General features: G+C 38.9%; 1 protein-coding gene across 1 annotated transcript in view; it reads left to right on the top strand.

The window, feature by feature from the left end:
• Positions 1–7,601, top strand: part of Rnf128 (ring finger protein 128, E3 ubiquitin protein ligase) — a 105,050-nt gene that overhangs the window by 35,918 nt on the left and 61,531 nt on the right. The gene's annotated exons all lie outside the window — the stretch shown is intronic.

The raw sequence follows: 7,601 nt of genomic DNA, 5'->3' as shown, positions 1-7,601 counted from the left end.
TTAGATTATCAAATGTAAAAATGTAAAAGAAACAATTTTTAAAAATAGAAGTGTTTGTGAAGTATTATTCTCTTTAAGGCAATTCTATGATTTTTTTTTAAAAAAAGAATAAACAAAGAAAAAGTCAACCTGGACATATTTCTGGGATAAAGAGTAACACACTCAAGAAAATACATTCTTTCTCCAGGAAGAATGCCAGAAAATCTTGTTATCAGAGAGGTTGACAATCCGATTCCTGTTACTGCCCTGAAGACTTTTCAGTGGGGCCAGATAGGGAAGTGGGAGATAGGGATTTTGATGACCCTGACCTTCTCTGTAAGCCTAGAATAGTGTGTGCATTTGTGTCTTTATTTCCAACAAAAGGAGTTTTAAAAGTGGAAATAATAATATAATAACGAGTGAAAAGGCATACAAAATAAAGATATATAAAAAGAGTACTATTCACAGTGGCAGTATATGCATGACATCTTGGCACTTGGGAGGCTAAGGCAGGGGCGCTGAAGCACATTAGAGAGTAGCCTGGGTTACACAGGGAGTTCCATGCCAGGCTCTCCAACATAGCAAAAGTTCATTTCCAAAAAGGAAAGAAGAGAGAGATAGAGACAGAAGAAAAAAGGAAAGAAGGGCCACGGTAAAATGTGTTTGTATTTTAGTTATTGCAAAAAAAATAAAATATGAATGTTAATAAAGAAAAAGATGAAACAAACTAAGGATTATTTATTTATTAAACAGTGCATATATATATATATATATATATATATATATATATATATATATATTTGTTACAAAGGAAAAATGGAGAGCAAAATCTCTCTGTCCTCTTAAAGGCTTCTTTGCTGGTGAGTATTTTCCCAAGAACAAATAGTCTTTTATATGAATGCTCTCCAAATGCTCCTGAGCAAAGTGTCCAGCATCTGGATACCAACAATACAGTCTCTGACTGCATACTGCAGGTTTTCTATCCTGAATTTGTGATCTGCCCTCGGAGTCCTTTAATTTCTCAGAACAGAAGGCTCTTTGGGAGAAATAATGGAGGTGGCAGAACAACACTGGAACCAATCTAGTAGAAGACAAAGTCACTATTGAAGGAAGAAAAATACTTTTATAAACTTAGTGTAGCCTAAGCATACAGTGTTTATAAAGCCTTTAGTTATGTAAGGTCACATCCTAGGGCTTGATAGTCACTCACTGGGTACTGGCTCACCCAAAGCAACAATCAGACCTGATTTAATTCTTTTAGAATCTTCATTTCTCTAGAAACTTGAAAAGGAAAGCTCTGTAGGGCTTCCCAAGTAGTCTCGTCAGATAGCACAGTGAAGAAGAAAGACCACACATCTCCATGCTCCTTTTAGCCCCTTCTCTGCCCTCTTCCTTCTCCACAGTCGGGAAGCAACGAAACTCCTCAGCAATCTGCGATCCTCTTAACTATCGCCCTAAATTCACTATATGTAATTTGATCCCCTGATGAAAATCAAGCAGAAGTTATTAGCTCATGTTCTCTGTGATATCCTCCAACAAAATATTCTTCCTGTGCAAGGTTTCCTCAACAAGTGTAAAATACTCACTATAAGCATGTGTTGAGATACTCAGTTCTACGCATACATGTGAGAGAGCTTGTACAGCCAAGGAAGTAGACCTTCATAAATAATACGAAGCGTTTGATGATTAGACACATTCTCACAGTCCCCATTGTCTTGGGGTTTCTGGGGCTTCTCAGTGGTACATCAAGGCCCTTTGGTGAATTTGTTCTTAGCATCCTATACTGTTACTGGAGATGGCCAAAAAGGACCTGCTCTTTTCACTTTGTAATGGTATCATGGCTATATATACAGAGCGGTAGTGCAGCAGAGGGAAACAGAGAATTGGGAGCCAGGAAAACTCTCATGAGAATTCCAACAGCAAGATACTCCATCATTTTTACAACTCATGGTCCTCATCTGAATTACAATGGGAATTTTATTAGTACTGCCTGTTGTAAAAAAAATGTTTAAAAAAGCCTGAGGATATAATTAATTCTTGCAAAGTGCCTGGTACATAGTAGGTTCTCAGTAAACAGAAAGCCTTCTGTGCTTTTGTTTTTCCCGTGTAGTGATATATAAGGTGGAAAGAGGAAAAAAAAATGGGAAGAGTGTGGTTTTATACCTGGACTTGGAGTCAAATTCCAACTCTGCCATTGGTAACCATGGGTGATATCATCGAGTGCCTAGACCTGGACCTGTTTCTTCTTTTGTGAAGATATGGTATATTATCCCTATAAAGCTACCTGGACCATAGAAGGCTCTCGTTTAACTATTAACAATGGACAGAAGGAGGCTGTCCTTAGTTTTACGAGCAGCATACAACTATTGCTAAGCCCCTTCCTGAAGTTTTATCCTTTCTTTGGCTTTAGGCCAGTGTGGGCTAACTGAGTCATGCTTGCATTTGCAAGTGATGATATGCTATCTGGAAAGATGAAGTAGCCTTATGTGTTGGCATTTTGTTTCCCTTTGTTCAGCTCTTCTTTCTACACCCCCACCATTTTCATCGTCCTACCCATATAGCAGCTGTCAGGCCTCTCTCTGGAGCCCGGACACCACGCATGTTCTCCAGCTGTAGACCTCCACCATCGCTGATATGGAAGACATTAGTTATTCCAGGCTGTGTTTTGTCATTTATTTAATGGTAAAAGGTCGGATGCAATGTCTCATCTTTTTGCAGATGTATTTTAGGCTGCACACTATCGTTCATCTTGACGCCTTTGCAGATAGTCCGTGTGATAGGAAACGTAATCTGCCACATTGGCGCCACACCGTTGCTCCTGCAGGATGCTGTTCTGCTTTATCAGTTCATCATCAGATAGCGCCTGCTCAGGGCTGTTTCATCTGCTGCTGTTGATAGAAACGTTTGGCAGCGTTCATCTTCGTAGGATTTGAATAATACAAAAAGGCTCTTGGCTCTCAACTATTATTCCCTCCCTCAATGGTGGCAGTGCTTGAAATGCAAATGAGAAACATTCCTTAAACTTTCTTTAGCATAAAAAAGTTACAGTGTGCATGCCACTCTACTGAGGAATGGATGGTGTGAGTCATTAGCATCTATTAATACTTATAGTCAGAACGGCATTGGAATTCTGCTTCTGTTTAACTGCTTTAGGCCTGCTGCGAATTCTGAGCCTGTTTCCTGCTCTATTAAAAAAAAAAAGGTTGAGATAATAATAGATGAAGATAAGTATGTAAAACACCTGGTAAATATTCAAAGAACAGTAGTCGAGTAAGTGTTATTAGCCTTAAAGAAAGTAGCAATCTGAGAGAATATTTTTAGGATTAATCAACTCAATTGTCAGGAATCAGGTGGGGTCTGGTCCAGGGCCATTTGGGAGAGCAAAGGCCCTAGATGAATAGGGATATGGCCAAGGATACTATAGAGACACTGAGGACCCCGAATCCTAAGAAAAGAGTCGGGGAGGGAGAGGTAGAAAATTGAGCTACACTAATGGGAATGGGAACTTTCCAACAGAAAACAGGTAGCCTTCCTCAGCAGGTGATGTTCTGTGAAGGAGTGAGAGCTGATGCCACGAGTACTGAAGCAGAAATGTATGCTAGCATTTCTAGCCAGGCTCCTGACACGGGTGATGCTCCTCATCAGCAGCAGCAGACATAACGCTTAGTAGTAGGCAACTGTTGTAGTGTGAAAATATTCCACAGGAAGACATGGGGATAAAGTAGGGACAGTCAGCAAGTTACTCATCATGGAAAGACGTTTGACGCAATTAGATTCGGCAATCTGGTTCTCAGCTTTGAAAGCTTTGAAATTTAACTGGTAGTATAACCAGAGTTTGGGCTCCTGGGGACTGACTCACAGTTAACCAAATTCACAGGAGACCAATATGCAAGTCAGAATGCCAATTGATTAATTTATAATGAGAAGGGTAACTTCCAAATGGACCTGATACTAGTGTTTGCTGATGAGTGCATTATCTCCCTGTAGGCATATTTACAGGAGAAGCTAAATGATAATAAGAAGGTTGCTTGGTGAGTATGGACTCAGAGTAAGGGGATGCTTAATGGTTCACGTCATCAAGCCGTGGTAGCCTGATGTCTCCATTTCATAAGAAATCTGATGACAGTAGCCTCCTAACTAGTCTGTTACCAGTCTTGTCTTCATAACATTCGGGGTGAATTTTTAAACTAAGATCTGTTAAATTATTCTTATGTTCCACTAGCTTCAATATAAATCCACAACTTAGGGGATGGCTTAAAGGGTTCAATGGTTAAGAGCACTGGCTGCTCTTTCAGAGGACCTGGGTTCAATTCCCAGCACCCTTGTGGCAGCTCACAACTACCTGTAACCCCAGTTCCAAAGGATCTAAGACCATTTTCTAACCTTCATTAGCACCAGGCTATGATACACATACATACATGCAGGTAAAACAAACATTCACATTTAAAAAAATTAAAATTCACAATTTAAACTCATTAATTACAAAAAGTATAAAAATATACACAGACAAGAAAAATAATTTAACACCTATATGCCCACGATTTAGCAACAGTTTGTCAAATTTGCTTCGTGTGAGTTCATAGGGGATATGCATGCTGATTCTGCACATTTTAAACTTTTCATGTCCCACACATTTGACTAATTTTATTTTCCTTATCTCGCCTTTGGTAGCTTATATCTGAATGTTAGTCCCCTGATTATTCTCTGCTATTCTCATATACGGATACTTGTGCCTGAATGTCATCTTCACCCTAAGCTTTACTAGATCATACTGTTCATTGTTACATATGATTATTATCTGCCTATCTCTCTGACTCGCCTACTAAACCCTGATGCTATTTAGAGCAAGAATGTTCCCTTTATGCCTCTGCCTTTTCAGTTTCTTACATTTAGTAAGTGTTCAGTAATAAGAAAAGCCAATGACCTAGTACACCCTTCTACCTGGTTATATTATACACAGTTTGAAATTAACACATCTAAAGGGAACTTCTCTTTCTTATCAACTGTTCACAGTTTAAGGCGTCTTCCTGTACTGCCTGACTGGATGCATCCAGTCTTTGGAAAGGAAGACTATTCCTCCCCTCTGTTCCATCCCTCAAAATGAGTGCTATGGATTTGACCTTCACAGTGAATCCCCATTCTGCCCACATCTCTTGTCTACTGTCCAGGCTACCTTCATTTCCCACTTGGAGTACTGCCAAAAATCTACCTCAGCTCCCCGATATTACTCTTGTTCCCTTCAATCTATTATCTACAGAGAAGCCATAATGATCTCTAAATTGCAAATCTGATATTACTCTCTGTTTAAATCCTGATTATATTACTTTTTTGGATCAAATCCAGACACTCCCTAGCTTTACTCCAAATACTCTGAAGGTCTGGCCTTCAATTTTATCTTTTTTTTATTACTTACTTTTTTCAGTGTTGGGGATGGACCCAGAACATCCCATATGTTAGTCAAGTTTTCTACCACTGAATTTCATTCTCAGACTTCTAATTTTCTCTCGTATGACCTTCCGTTTAACGCTCTAGGTTTCAACCATTTTGCACTTAGAAGGCCTGTTGTAAGTGCGGGTTTCCAGCACTTCTATTTCAGGTCACCATGCCTTCTCTTGTGTTGCTCTTTGCCTAGAAAGACTCATTTAATTCTCTTGAGCTCAGCACAGTTATATACTTTCCCTGATTTCCTAGTCTAGGTTAGGGAGCTTTTCTCTATTACCCACTATTGACCTGTGTAGACCTTTATTATAGAGACAGTACCATAGGCATACGTTACTGAGCATATAATGATTGCTTATTACTCTTCAAAGTTAATTTCATGAGCTTTTTAAAGCATAATTGATATTTTATTAGACTTAAATTGAATTCATAGCACATAATAGATGTGAGATAAATATTTAAATACTAATAAATGGAAAATATGAATTAACATCTCTCCATATTTAGTTTTGTAGATACTTTACAAAATATCACCTTTCTTTTGAACACATTCTCTTCAAAGAACAATGCGGTTGATTTTCATTCAAGTAATATTGCTTAATTATATTTTGAGTGTTCTTTATTAACAAACTCAGATAATTTCTGGAATTATACTGTTTCATATAAATGATAATACTCTGCTTTTTGTTTGGTTATTTTAAATCTCAAAGATTAGTAGCATTGTTATCTGGGGGAGTATTTTTCTATGGTTCCCATACTTACTCCAAGCAGCTCCTACAGTTCCTTTTAACACTCAAGGTTCATGTTACCCAGAATACTCACTTGTATTTGAGATGGTGTTCAATAGAAGGTGCCAATTTTCTTCTAGGTTTCTCTGAGGCCCTGAGGATATCAAGAAGAGAATAAAGCCATGCTTAACCTTGGCAAATACTATAAATTAAAATGCTGGGCCGCAGATTTGGAGAAGAGAGGGTTTAGGAGTGATATGCTAGAAATTAGACTGAACGAAGAAGCCTAAACTCGTAAACATTATTGTCTCTGATTATTATTGCAAGGCAACAACCTCAATATTATAGAGATCTTGGGCCCCTAAACTTGTCCAGTAATAATATTTAACATACTTTTCATGCTCTGCTAATCAGGGTCCTAAGTGATTTATAGGAAGACTTTCAATCATTTGAACAATTCCATGAGGCCATCACTATTATTCCCATTACAACTTATGGAGAAATTGAGACATAGAGAAGGAAATTCCAGAGGTTCAAAGTTATTAAGAAGATGGGCCTGGTAGCACACGTCTACTGTAATGTCGAGTAGGCAAGAAGACTACCCCAGCTTTGAATCTGGCCTGCTCTTTTTAGTCCTAGGCTGATCAGGGCTACAGAGAGAGACACTATCATAATATCAAAATCATAAATTAATTCTGAACTGCCTGTCACCAGGTATATTAATTCAGCTTATTACCATGCACAACTTTTGAGAATCCACCCATAAGTGTAGTCATTGATAGTGTTGATAGAAATGTATGCTGAAACAGGAATAAATCATATCCAGAGAATTGTCCAGGTGGGTCAGCCTCATTCTACTTGCTGTCAAGAGAAGAAATGTAATCCAGTTAAGATCACAAATTATGCTGGAGTATCAGTTAGGTCAAACCTGCTTTGTGGAAGGTGAAAAAAAAAGGCTTGACTTGGAGCTGTGTGAAGACAGTGGTTCTGTTTTGACTATCCAGACTGTTTGCTAGTGGCATCTGGTGCAGTGTGTTAGCCTGGGGTAATTGTGGGAAAGGCACTCTCACTCAGTGCTTGCTGAGATCAGGTAAAGAGAAATGTACCATTTGTGGCCACTAAGAAAATAATTAAATAAAGGGAGTAATGAGGACGCCTTTTGCTTGTCCTTCCTGTAGAAACCAAGAAACAGCTAAGCCCAGCACTATACACCTATTCAGAACTCGCACCCTTTGTACCTGCAGCTTTTCAGAAGTACTTTCCCATTCTCCTACCTAATAGCCCAAACTCCCCTTCAGGCGACTGAGAGGGAACAAGGCATTCCTGCCTTTCAAAGGGGACTCTTATCGGAATCAGAACTGAAAGCTCAGAATTGGCGCATTCTCTAGCTTCTTGCAGTCACATTCTTTCCAAAGACGACCCGACACACCTGACTGCCCAACCTCAAGAGTCTCT

The sequence above is a fragment of the Microtus ochrogaster genome, unplaced genomic scaffold (genome assembly GCF_000317375.1).
Source record: "Microtus ochrogaster isolate Prairie Vole_2 unplaced genomic scaffold, MicOch1.0 UNK17, whole genome shotgun sequence".
Classification (NCBI taxonomy): Eukaryota; Metazoa; Chordata; class Mammalia; order Rodentia; family Cricetidae; genus Microtus; species Microtus ochrogaster.
The sequence above is the reverse complement of the archived record's forward strand: the minus strand, read 5'-3'. Positions and strand labels throughout refer to the sequence as shown.